Source organism: Lampetra planeri, chromosome 22, assembly GCF_965212315.1.
Source record: "Lampetra planeri chromosome 22, kcLamPlan1.2.h2, whole genome shotgun sequence".
In the NCBI taxonomy this organism is placed as follows: domain Eukaryota; kingdom Metazoa; phylum Chordata; class Hyperoartia; order Petromyzontiformes; family Petromyzontidae; genus Lampetra; species Lampetra planeri.
This window is the reverse complement of record NC_136128.1, coordinates 12,462,679-12,475,584: the sequence shown is the minus strand read 5'-3', so window position 1 is coordinate 12,475,584 and position 12,906 is coordinate 12,462,679. Positions and strand designations below refer to the sequence as shown.

At 51.0% G+C, this 12,906-nt stretch overlaps 1 long non-coding RNA gene across 1 annotated transcript; it reads left to right on the top strand.

Moving 5' to 3' along the window:
• The first annotated feature begins 302 nt into the window (after positions 1 to 302).
• LOC144725137 (uncharacterized) lies at positions 303 to 9,882 on the top strand. Its single transcript, XR_013586624.1, has 3 exons — positions 303 to 677; positions 8,175 to 8,259; positions 9,822 to 9,882. It is a non-coding gene; the product is annotated as an uncharacterized LOC144725137 (long non-coding RNA).
• Positions 9,883 to 12,906: the final 3,024 nt, after the last annotated feature.

Below are 12,906 nucleotides of genomic sequence, written 5' to 3'. Positions count from 1 at the left end.
CGGCATCGGAGCGGATTAAGGGAGACCGCCTGCCTCGTCCCAGGGACCGCCCTCTCCGGCCAATCCCGGTGTGAAGTGGCCCTCTCGACCGAAGCTTAATTGCCGCGTGAGTGAGCTCACGAGCAGTTACATTTCAGTGATCGGAAGAAATGAGGAATACCGTGCGCTCCAGATGAAGGCGAGTGGGGGGGGGGAAGGGCTCTGGCTTTAATACGTAACAAACACTCGTGCGCACGTTTCACAAGGAAGGGTGATTTAGAGGCGGGCGCGGAGCTCGGCACGCGCCGCGATGGATTCGCGGCACCGAGCGAGCCGCTGAGCGCGGTAACGAATGTTTATGGGTGATCATTATGCAGTTTGCGCAACAAATATATTAATGCGAGAGCGGTAACAGATGTGGCATTACGATTCCGCGGTGAGATATTCGCCTCCGTTAGCCGTACGTGTGCGCGACGGAGCAGGTTGTTCTTATTTATTGTTGGTGTACAACGAAACGGCTCGCTCGCCGTGCCCGTGCGCACACCGCGGGTGCGACCGCGTGCTGAAGAAGAATGATGTTTTTTTTGTGGTGGCGAGAGCTCTCGGCTTGAATCGCCCCTCGAATATAAACTATGAAATCAAGAGGTTGAGAACGTCCCATCTCCCTGAGCGCCGGTAAAGAATTGCGGCTCCTAGAGGTAAACACATCGCAGCGGCTGATAAGAGATGCTTGTATGTGATGCTTCCTTTGATCGGCCCAAGTACATCGCCGTTTTATTTACTGCCCAAAAAACTTCGTTCCACTTTTGGAGCGGTGGTGCACTTGGTTGGCGCACTGCAGTTCGCACGTGAGCACGCGAGTTTGATTCGGGGTTATGGCTGACATCCGTGTCAAGTGCTCCCTTAGCTAACCTGCACTGACTCACCAGCGTGCTGAAGTATGATGAAACGTGACGTGCGGTTTTCTTCCACATAAAAAAAAAGCTTCAAGAGGTGGTCACGCGGCTAAGGCGGGTTCATGATGACTGAACACCGAGCCGGCCCTGCTTGGATCTAGAGTTAGAATCTGGGTTTAAGCCACCCAACGATGGTGGTGGCGGTGATGACGATGACGACGATGACACGAGACACAACTGCACACGCAGGGCGGAGATCGCGAAAGGTGGCGATGACTTGGGGAGGCTTTCATCCAGCAGTGGATAGGCAAAGGCCTGTATAGGTGTGCAACGCAGAGGGTGTCCACCGAGGTATCGTCCTTTATAAAACAATTGTTAGACGAGGGCCGGAAATGATACGAAATTACTTTTCACTGGATAATATTTTACATTCTCACATTGTGTCTGAGCAATATGTGCATCGATCCGTCTGTCATGTGGAACAAATAGTTTGGTGATTCTGTGCTGGCAGTGGTGCACAAAGTGAAAATAACACGCGCAAGGCATTTGCCATGAACACTGTAGCCGTAAAAGTATATAGCAGACAACGTGGCCGGTGTTCGTGACACATTGAGTCCGATGCGCACTCTAAACTCGACTATATTTCCAGTCTCTGTCCATGAATAAGCAAGGGCCCTAATCACGTTTGGAGATAGAAAAAAACTTTAATTACAATTCTGTTTCCTCGCCAGGTGCAGCTAATTGAATCTGGGTTCGAGCAGCAGTTTTGCATTCATCTCAATCAGTGGCACACTCGTGCGCTTGTAATTGACGTTGACTGGGACAGCACTGGTGCCAGTAGAGAGGGCTCGCCAACGTTCTGTATCACTCGTCAACCCGCACTGTGAGCAGTGCCAAGGGGAAGTATGGTCAAACAACTCGCAGGATCGACACTGCATGGGACAGCCATTTATTCAGCAGTAGCAGCAGCAGCAGCGGCAGCAGCGGGGTACTGTCAACGGGCTGTAAATGTGCATTATTTAATACTTTTATGGGCATTGGCCGAAGCGAAATCTGTGACCAAATCACGCTCGCTGCAATTCCACGATTCTGCCCCCCCCCCCCGTGGCTTCTCAGGGCGTGCGGGGGGGGGGGGGCCGCGAGAGACTTCGCGAGACGGCAGCAGCCGCACGGCGCAGAGGCGCGAGGCTTGCGGGCCGCGACTTTGAGGAGTGACCGGCGGGCACTCCAACTTTGCCCGGCTTTTGAACTCGGCAGTTGCCGTTGAAGCTCGCGCCCGCGAACACTTGCAAGCCGTCCAGCATTTCATTGTCAAGCGATTTCATCGGCATCTGTTGAATTCATTGCAATGATTTGCGAAGTTGCCCCACTCGCCGGTTTGAGAGGGAGAGTTTCCTTGTGTTCCTCCTCCCCCCGATAACCATCACACGACACTCATTACATTCTCTCATTTTCCATCGGACCAAATGCACGTGTGGATGTCTATTGTTGTTATTGTCCCCCGATGTTGCCATGGTTTTTCCTTTCCCTGTTGCATATTTTACGAGGTGGCCGTCTCCACGTGTTTGATGTTTTGGGGCTGAGTGTGGGGCGGTGTCCAGGCGAACGCTGCAACTTTCCAATCGGGAGTGTTTGTTTTGCAAAGACCAAAAGTAAATGATACCCAGGCCATGAGATTTATACGCATGAGGAAATATGCAAAGGTTATTTTGTACATCTGGCAGGTCACGCCGCAAGCTCGAAAAATAATGGGATTTTTAAAAATGAAAACTTTCGAAATGTTTTTGTTACGTGCCAAACTCAAGCAACCTGACTCGCCTAACAATACGCGACTCTTACAACACAGATCCTCACACGTACTTTTACGTAAAGAGATCCTGCTTTTTATTTATTTGGTGAATGCTGCCACGGTGGTAAAATGGTCAGCTCTTGACTTGGAATCCAGAGAGCGCAACGGTTCGACTCCATCTCCCGTCGCAACAGTTGCAGCGATGGGGGCGAGTTTCTTAACCCCCATCGCCTCATTCCGTCCACACAGCAGGGCACTGCAAACGGGTCCGTCGCAGGCCCTTGCGTGTGATGATGGTGGGGTGAAGTGTCGGTATTACCAATTCTCCCAAGACATCTGGCCAGGGTGGTGCAGAGATGCACTTGTACCCTTACACTCGCTGTGTGTTCTATAAACACTACTAGCTCGTCATGCTGTAAGGCCTCTGCTGTCGAGTTTTAGCAGGTCACATGGAGAAAAAGAAATGCAAATGTGTCATTCGCCCCAGATCCACAGGCCTGGGTAGTAAATGCGCAGCCGTGCAAATCGTCGCTCACGCCACTGCTTACAACAGGGCCTACGCTAAGAGGGAGCTGCTTCTTAATGCCCACTTGGCCGGACCCACACTCTACCCCACCAATACGCAACCTGCCGATCGACTGACTGTGGTGAGTCAATTGACGCTGCTGGGTGGACAGAAGCAGCAAGGGCGGGGCCGGAGGGAGGTGTGGATTAAAAAAACTTGCTCCCATTCTTTTAGCTGCCGCGCCGGGAGATAGACTCGATCCGGTGCCCTCTGGATTCCAAGCGTAGCGCGTTAACCGCGACACAGCGGCAAAGGGGGGGGGGGGGTACGTCCTGCCCAGTTCTGGTGCGGTGTCAGCTGCCTTCCACCACCCTCCCGTGAGTGGTGCAGCTGTCACGGAGCGTAGCTGGCGGTGTGTGTGTGGAGGGACGCCGCGCACCGCTCGCAGTGTCGAGGCTACCGCCCTGCAGGGCTAGTTATTATATGTATATGTGTGTGTGTGTGCGAGTGCAAAGTGGCGGAGTTGAAATGCTCCACTGGCTTCGCCAATTGGAGTGGGTCACGTACGAAAGCACCGCGAATATGCACACCGTATCAAATTGGCCATTTCCCACTCTTTTGTCTTCTGTTTGCATGGCTTTTGAATGCAGATAAATTGGGAGTTTTTGAAATGAATCGGACTGCAACAATTCCACCGTTTCATTATCTTCCCTGGCGGTTTCGCCTTCACACCGCGACGCTTCCAGGCCGTCACACGCAGACACTCACACGGCACGAAGATTCCACCGCGTTCCTTTTCATGTGGATGCTCATTTTCTTCCTTTGTGCATTCGATTCTAGCAAAATCGCAGTGGGGGGGAGGGGAATCGACGTTAAAAATTGTAAATAAATTACATTCGGAAATTATACTTTTTACTAATACAGTAAAGATTCCAGGAGTGGAGTGGTGGTGCAGCGGTTAACATGCTCCACTATGAAGCCGGAGCACCGACTTATGACTATATTCATTGGTGTATTTTAATGAAATCATGCTCTCTTCTTGATTGTATGCAGTGGCAGACGTAAACAAATTGTCATCTCAACACAGTCGCCATTAACACTGTGGTCTTCAAATAAAAATATATAACAGGTGACGTGTTTTTGGGCAATGGTCCTTCTCCTTCATAAAACATAGAGCATGCCAAGTGTATATATATACATTTCCTTTTAAAGCCGCAGTGTTTATAGCTGTTTGAGTTGTCCGTCAATTGCGCTCGTGCAGTACTGCCAATGCAGCAGCAGCAGCATCAGCACATAACGAGCACTGCTTTCAGGATGTGTGTATTTTGAACGATGATGGGACGGACGCCTGAACAGAGAGCGCCGCTGACAATTTAAATCCGTCTCCTAAAATAAAGCTCTGCCACGTGGTGATGAGTGCAGCCACAACATGCCCCAAATTCGGGCGCAGCTCTTCGGCAGGCGTCAACGTTATATACGTTCATACATTACCACGGAACCTTGCGAACAACAGTGACATAAAACGTGGTGAGAAAAGAACAAAGTGGTTCTCAAGTGTTTGATTGATCGACGGTAAATAATTAGATTTTTTATTATTCTGCTTAGAAGGATAAACAGCCGCTCATGTCGCGTCGCCAGTGGAGCAAGACGGATCGCCTACTTGCGTTGAGTTATTCGCACGCTTCCCATTTGCGGCCAATTCGCACCAAACATTTTTCAGCGTCTCTCGCAATTGCGGATATTTATCCGAGCTCTCCGTGTTCGCCGTCTGCCCGCTACGCAAGAGCAGACCCGCGGTTTAACTTGACACGGCTAACGCTGCGGTGTCTCCCCGTTTTGAAAGCGGCGTTTGAAAGCGCCTGCAAAGGCATCTTCCGTGCGGGCGCCTCTTCTTATCACTGCGAGAGAAAGGGAGAGGGCACCGTGAAGCCGAGTGCTGTCTACTGCACGCCGCGGTGGCCGCAACACAAACTCTGCATCAGCACGTGCGCACAGCAGGCGCTGCGTTTGTACGGAGAGCAGCAGCAACGCGCCAGGGCTGTCTGCTCACGTTTTACGGCCGCATTTTTGACAAACACAGTTGATTGCTGCCCCCTTTTGGATGGCCTCTGCATTTTTCAATGACGAGCGGCAATCTCCCCTGCTGCTTCTTCACCCTGTGTACTCCCGAGATGAAATGCTTGCATTGTTGTCAACATTTTTCAGAACGCGCCCCATCGAATCATTTACCAAAGCAGCACCGTCTGTAGTGAACGCCCACATTAGTGTGCATTGTTAGTTCAGCATTTGCCATTGGTCGGCAGCGTACTGGACTTGACATTCGCTGGTTCGATTCGATCTCCCGGCGCGGCAGCTGGAACTACGATGCTTTTAATCGTCCCCCATCCTCTGGACACATCTGTCCACCCAGCAGTGCGAATGTCTACACCACGGCACGTCGATGGGCAGCTCGCAAGCGGTGGGGTGAAGTGTGGGGCATTCCCACATTTGAAGACCTCTTGGCCGGCGTGCAACAGCGGTCTGCTCGAGAGAGGCTACAGTTCAGGCCGTTTCGTCAGCAGTGACATGAGCAAGACATTATTTGTTTAAATTTATTTTCTCCGTGATTTTTTTCGCTATGTGTATTTTTGTCTCTCGTTATTTACGTTTTTAGTTTTTGATTTCCTAAGTAAGTAGGGGTTTGTTTTTGTATGATCTGTGTAAGGGACTAGATAATTGTTGTGCAGCGTTGTGGGATGCAATTTGCATGAATTACTCTCTATAAAATTACTATTATTATTGCAGGTCTGCACCTTTCCAGACGGCCTTTTGTTCGATGTTTTAAAATGTAAACCAAAATCGCAGAGTGAAAAAATGCCTTTTTGGGCAGGCTAAAGATATATATTAAAAACACATAAAAAAAATGTTCGTGTCAAAGCCAATGTGTGAAACACTGTAACAAGAAATTTCACAATAGCCGGGGTCCGGCGAGCGATGGATGTGAACTCGGTCCACACACAGACGAATCTTCCCTCCCATCGCGTCCAATCCGTGGATTCATTCTAGTGATTTTGCGTGTCACTCTAATCTCGTCGCCGGTTGTGACATCAAAGCGAGATTTGTAGCTGTCGCTCCGGAGCCTTTACACAAGTGGAGCTTTGACTTTGAGTGCTCAAGATGGATCCACGCCTGCGGCAAAGGGGCTCCAAAGTTTTTTTGGGGCTGTTACACAAAAGACACGACGCATATATATATATATTTCTCATCTTTACGTTTTCTCTCTCTCTCTCCTCAGCATTGCTAGTAAACGTATCCCTTTGCAGACAATCTGAATTGCTCGCCCCAAAGTATCGTTAACATAATTGGCACTTTATTTTTAAAGAGAAGTTTTGCTAAACGAAATCTGTTCTCGCTCCACGGCCCAATCCTCCGCATGCCTCCGCTTTGCATTCGTTGGTGGAATCTTATTTGTTTATTATCAAATTATTGCTGCAACAACGTGAGAGAGAGAGAGTGGGCTTTGTAAGAATTGCATTTGTGAGGGGGAGGGGAAGGTCAGCCTTAGTTCTCGTTTGAGCGAGTTAACAATCAACATCGTAAATAATAGCGTCCCCCTGTGGCTGTTGATAAACAACTTGAAAAAAACATTTGCTGCGCCGCGCTTCGCACGCTGTGCGTGAAATTGGCGATGAGGTCTCCAGTTCCTGCGACGCTCCATCTCACATGGGCCAGACGCAAATTCTGACTCGCTTCGGGAGCCGAGATTCACCCCCCCCCCCCATTAAATAACAACGTATTTGTGTTCGAATATCATCTGGAGACGAACCTTTGCACAGTGGTGCTACGCCTATGAACTTGCCACTTCTCAGAAGCTAATCCGAGTGGAGCCTGGGTAATATAACCACCATTTGGACGGGTGACCACCTTGCACAAAGGTTGGTCGTGGCCAATGCGCATGTGTGTGTCCAGCAAAACAACTTCTCCCATGGCACTGCTCATCACAGCGTTACCGTCTGGCACCAGACCTCCCCAGGGACCCTGGCTGAAAGAGGAGGTGGTCAAGCTGGCTGAGAAAAAGCAACAGGCCCACTCTCATCGTCTAGAGCATCCCACGTCGGAAAATGAGGAGGCTTACCGCAGCCTTCGCTCGGAGGTTCAGAGAGCCGCGAGGTGCTGCAAGGATGGTTGGTGGTCATGGGTTGCTGAGGATATGGAATCTGCCTCGGTGGCCTGCGAACACAAATCACTCTTTAATTCCATCAAAAAAGTAACTTATAGTGCCACACCTATCACCATCATTAGGGGAAAGAAAGTTGATCTAATCTCCAACCTCCAGGAACCGGTTTGCCGATTTGCTGAGCATTTCTGAGATCTTGGGGAGGGGAAATCCCTCAACCTGGAAAGCATCGTGGGGCAAAGTGGGGATAACCCTGCTAAGGCCGTGGTGCCTCAAATATTGGAAGAAGTAGTCACCCCATGTGAGTGGCTGGCTGAGGTGCCATCTGTTCAAGTACTAAAGGCGATACAGAGTCTGAGACCAGGAAAGGCACCGGCGGTTGTTGTTGTGTGTGTATATGTCTGTGTGTGTGTGTGCGGGGAGCGGTAATGTAGCGGTTAGCGCGCTGCGCTACAAACCGAGTTACCCGAGTTCGATTCCCGCTCACGGCCAATACCAGTGACGATTATCTGAACCGGTCCTGGGCCTCTCCTAGGTCGACTCAGCCTCAAATTAGTAGGTGCGGTGTGTAAACATCACCACGAGGTAGACAACCGGGCGTAGTGTTGGCCACCCACCCCCTCGTGTGCCGTGCCGACCTTCATAGGTGCTCGCTAACAGCACTTGCCCCAACAGTCTGTTAAGGCTATACGAGGGATCTTTGTCTTTGTATGTGTCTAGACCCAATTTTGTATTCTGTTCTCGAGATACTTTGCATTTATTCGTACAACCAATGATAGTTTTTACTTGAAAAAAATTTGCATGCAAGATGAGATTCCGTGCGTAATTGTTTTCTCATTGTGCTCGGAGCGCGAGGTTACGAGGTGAAAACACGCGGCCTCGAGCGTGCGCTTCAGACAACAGAGCCCCACCGCGAGGTCTCGCGCACCACCCGGTAAGTGAGGCGCTGATTCTCATCCCAGGGGCCGTGGGCCCTCCCCGCAGGGCGGCTGAACCCCGCGCAGCCTTCGGCCCCACACGCTTGATGACGAATGCCATAAAATTCGTGCCTCGTGATAAAAACCCATTCTCGTTAACTTTTTTCTCATTGAACGAATTAAAAGTTGCATTCATTAATGGGAATGTCGTGAATGTAAATGAACGTTCGTCAGATGGTACGAGTCGGCCCACCACGCTCGACCGCTCGCAAGCCTGCGGACACCAGAGGCCACCACACAGCTCCAGTGAGCTGTTTGCTGCCCACATCGTTTTCAAAGCCCAGATCCGGCACCCTGAGATGTTCCTTTGTTCAGCCCTTTGAAGGGCAGCATACCATTGACAAATTGTTCTCATCATTCCCAAATGATCCCGTGACATTTGTTTTCTTCTCAGCTACAAATCCCACGATAGCAGGGGCCCAGCTGCTGCCCGGGTTTTCACTCCCAACGCGCTCCTATTCTCGACTCACAATGCACGGTTCTCGTATCTCGCCCCACCGCATCCTCCCATCTCTCCCTGGGTCTCCCTCTGTCCTGCACCGGTGGCATCTCCGTACCCCCCTCTAATTGCATGACACTGATGAATCCTTCACCCTGATGGAATGCTAGCCCCGGCTCCCCACTTTTGGTTCAAGTGCATGGAAAATAGCAAATCGTGCATGACATTGCCACTATCGCGCGGCTTGTATCAGCTCCTTAAAAAAACATTACAGAGAGAGAGAGAGAGAGGAAAAAAGGGTATTACATTTGAGTATCTCTCATGCATATCTCTCTCACATCTGGGCCAGGTTGAATGAAATAATCATTGTTATATGTGAAGTGAAAACTTTGGAATTGACGGGACGGGGAGGGGGGTAGGGGAGGTTGGTGGTTTGGTGCTGTCACCTGAAAACCTGCCCGAGACTCATCGACTCCCCGTGGCCACTCAGAGTCCGTGGCTCGAGCAGCCGGCGGTGGCTGCTGCCCACAGTCAAACCAGACATCTCCGCGGCACGGGATAGGTGCTCCGACATAGACATTAGCACCCTGGGCCACCAAGCAACATCCACCAAATGACATTTTCTATCTGAATATAGCATCTGGTTAAATTCGATCATACAATGTAAATCCTCCGCCTCCCATAGCGCTGCTGCCAATCTCACCGTGGGACGCAAATGGGCACCAAATTCATTAGAGGCGCTGGCAGGCAGCACGCACGCTGAGATAAATACGCATTAAATCCCGGGAGCCCCGTGCAATCGCAGTGCCGCTAAATGATACATTCCTTCATCCTTATTTCACGTTTCCAACGATCCATTACTGTTGCCGCGATGAAGTATGTCCCGCAGTGGCAGCCGGTCTGTGCGGGGCATTGTGGGTGGTACACTACCTACAAATGTGCTTAATTCTATTTGGAATGCATATTAATTTTTTATTATTATTTTTATTAGTAACGGTTTTGAATACGTTCAAAAGAAACCTAAAGCAAGTTGATGATTTCAGTCCTTAAAATGTTATTCCTTCTGATTTTCTACAACAGGACAGAAGCAAGCAGACGCAGAGGTTCACGTGAATCTAACGCACACGGTATGAAAAGGAAGTGAAGTAGTTTTTTCCATGTTTTCTTTGTTGACGCGGTTAGAATCGATTCAAGTACAATCTCTATGGGGCACTCCTTCTGACCTCCCCATATTATGAAGCGACAGAAGCGCATATGGCTGCACCCCTGGCCAATCACAAGCCGCCGTTCCAAGTCAATTTGCATCGAGACGGATAGACGCAGATCAATTTTACAAACTCGCTCTTCTCACGAGCCACGCTCAGACCAAAAGGCCATCTCACGAAAGAGGCCCGACCGAGGGGTTCATCACCAACGCTGTGCTGGAAGATGGTTCCGTGACGTTCGTGAACGTTTCAACAACAAAAAAAACCTCTGTCAATAGCGCCAGCCGAACGGTCAGCGGCACTGGCTACAGAGGTCGCACCATCCGAAACTTAGAGGTTAAAGGTCAAGGCGCAGTCCTGCCACTGCTCGCACCAGCTGCTTGTGCGAGGACCTCCGCCAGAGTGCGCCCTCGAGAGCCCTTGCAGAGCAAGTTGGGGTCGACTTTTTCACACGAGACATCTTGGAAGAGGTGGGGGTACCCACACTTTACCCCACCACGCGACACCCCCTCCCCCCCCATCGACGAACCGTGCTGCACCCATTTACACCGCTGCTGGGTGGACAGAGGAGGCGGTGGGTTTAAGAAACTTGTTTCTGTACCGGAATCGAACCGGTGACATCTGAATTGCAAGACCAACCTGCTGACCATTGGACCGCTGTTGCAGCTTCCCTGAAAGCGGTTGCAGGCAACTACAACACGGCGCAGCGTTGCCTGTCTCGGCTATTTGGACGTGTTCCCAGTCAGGCGATAATGCAGCTGCTCAGACGTTTTCCCAGTCTCCTCTGCGCAGGGTGCTTTATTGGTATTATTGTTATAAAAGCCCACAGATTTCACCACACACCTAGGCACTGCATCTCGGCTGTCCGTTTAACATGATTTAGCCCCGGAGTTGTATTTCCCTCTTCTGCGGCACAACTTTGCACGTTTGAAGATAATTCTGCAACGGCAAGGTTCATTTCATGGGAATTACACTTTGCTGGTGGAAATGTGGCCGCGAGCAATCAAATCGATTTTCCGGATCACGGTCGTTGTTACACATTGACGGCATTAGATGTGAGCAGCATCGGCTATGCTTGGATGGCAATTTCCGTGCTGTGATATGAATTATTCTGCCTCTTTTTCGCAGCACCTGAAAACCCCCAGCATGAGGCTTATTACATTTCTGACAGATACTGCACAAAATGAAAAGGGTGGGATTTTTTTAATCGTGAGAGTGCATGCTTTTGTCAACAATTGTTACGTCTAATGGAAAAAAAAGTAAGAAATAAACTTCGCATCGGCAAAGCTAAATAATAATAATGTGCCAGTCCACAAGCAATGTGAAGAGTCGCAAGTGTAGAATTGTCCACGTACCTGTACTGATCAAGAACGTGAAAGGAGGCTGGGTTAATTGCTTAAAATTACTTGACTAACAGATGGCGCTTACATCTGGCAATGACGTAGGGTTGCCCAGGTTGCCTCTAAAAATCGATACCAAGCCCAACTTCAAATCGATACCAAGCCCAACTTACCAGAGCAAGCCACGTGCCGATCCCTGTGACTCGTCGTACAAGCTACAGCTGTCCGTCCACTCCTGGATGAGGACCTGCCCACACACCACGTGATGATTGTACCTGGATGAGGACCTGCCCACACACCGCGTGATGATTGTACCTGGATGAGGACCTGCCCACACACCACGTGATGATTGTACCTGGATGAGGACCTGCCCACACACCGCGTGATGATTGTACCTGGATGAGGACCTGCCCACACACCGCGTGATGATTGTACCTGGATGAGGACCTGCCCACACACCGCGTGATGATTGTACCTGGATGAGGACCTGCCCACACACCGCGTGATGATTGTACCTGGATGAGGACCTGCCCACACACCGCGTGATGATTGTACCTGGATGAGGACCTGCCCACACACCGCGTGATGATTGTACCTGGATGAGGACCTGCCCACACACCGCGTGATGATTGTACCTGGATGAGGACCTGCCCACACACCGCGTGATGATTGTACCTGGATGAGGACCTGCTCACACACCACGTGATGATTGTACCTGGATGAGGACCTGCCGACACACCGCGTGATGATTGTACCTGGATGAGGACCTGCTCACACACCACGTGATGATTGAACCTGGATGAGGACCTGCCCACACACCACGTGATGATTGTACCTGGATGAGGACCTGCTCACACACCGCGTGATGATTGTGCCTGGATGAGGACCTGCCCACACACCGCGTGATGATTGTACCTGGATGAGGACCTGCTCACACACCACGTGATGATTGTACCTGGATGAGGACCTGCCCACACACCGTGTGATGATTGTACCTGGATGAGGACCTGCTCACACACCGCGCGATGATTGTGCCTGGATGAGGACCTGCCCACACACCGCGTGATGATTGTACCGAAACCCACCACTCTGCTCGTTGCAGCGTTGATGACTCCAGAGGCAGCGTTGATGTGGAAAAACATAAATACAGTCCAACAGTGGATGTGTCCGCACTGGCTCCGGCTGCCCACTACATGTGTGTCGGAAAAGTTGCCTGCTCTGCGTGGTGGTCAAACGCCCAAAGCACTATCCAGGCTCAACCCCAGCACAGCGTCCGAGAGGTCGAATCCATATTCTGAGTGATGTGGCCATCGTCGACGAGGTGCGTGAGACATGGACGAGGAATGTGCGGAGTCACGTGGTCCCCGCGACTGCGGAGCAGAACAGCCAGCGGAGCACGTGGTCCCCTGCTGCCCTTCGGAGCACGTGGTCACCTGCGGCCCTTGGGAACACGTGGTCCCCTGCTGCCCTTCAGAGCACGTGGTCCCCTGCTGCCCTTCGGAGCACGTGGTCACTTGCTGCCCTTTGGAGCACGTGGTCACTTGCGGCCCTTTGGAGCACGTGGTCCCCTGCTGCCCTTTGGAGCACGTGGTCACTTGCTGCCCTTCGAGACCAGTGCAC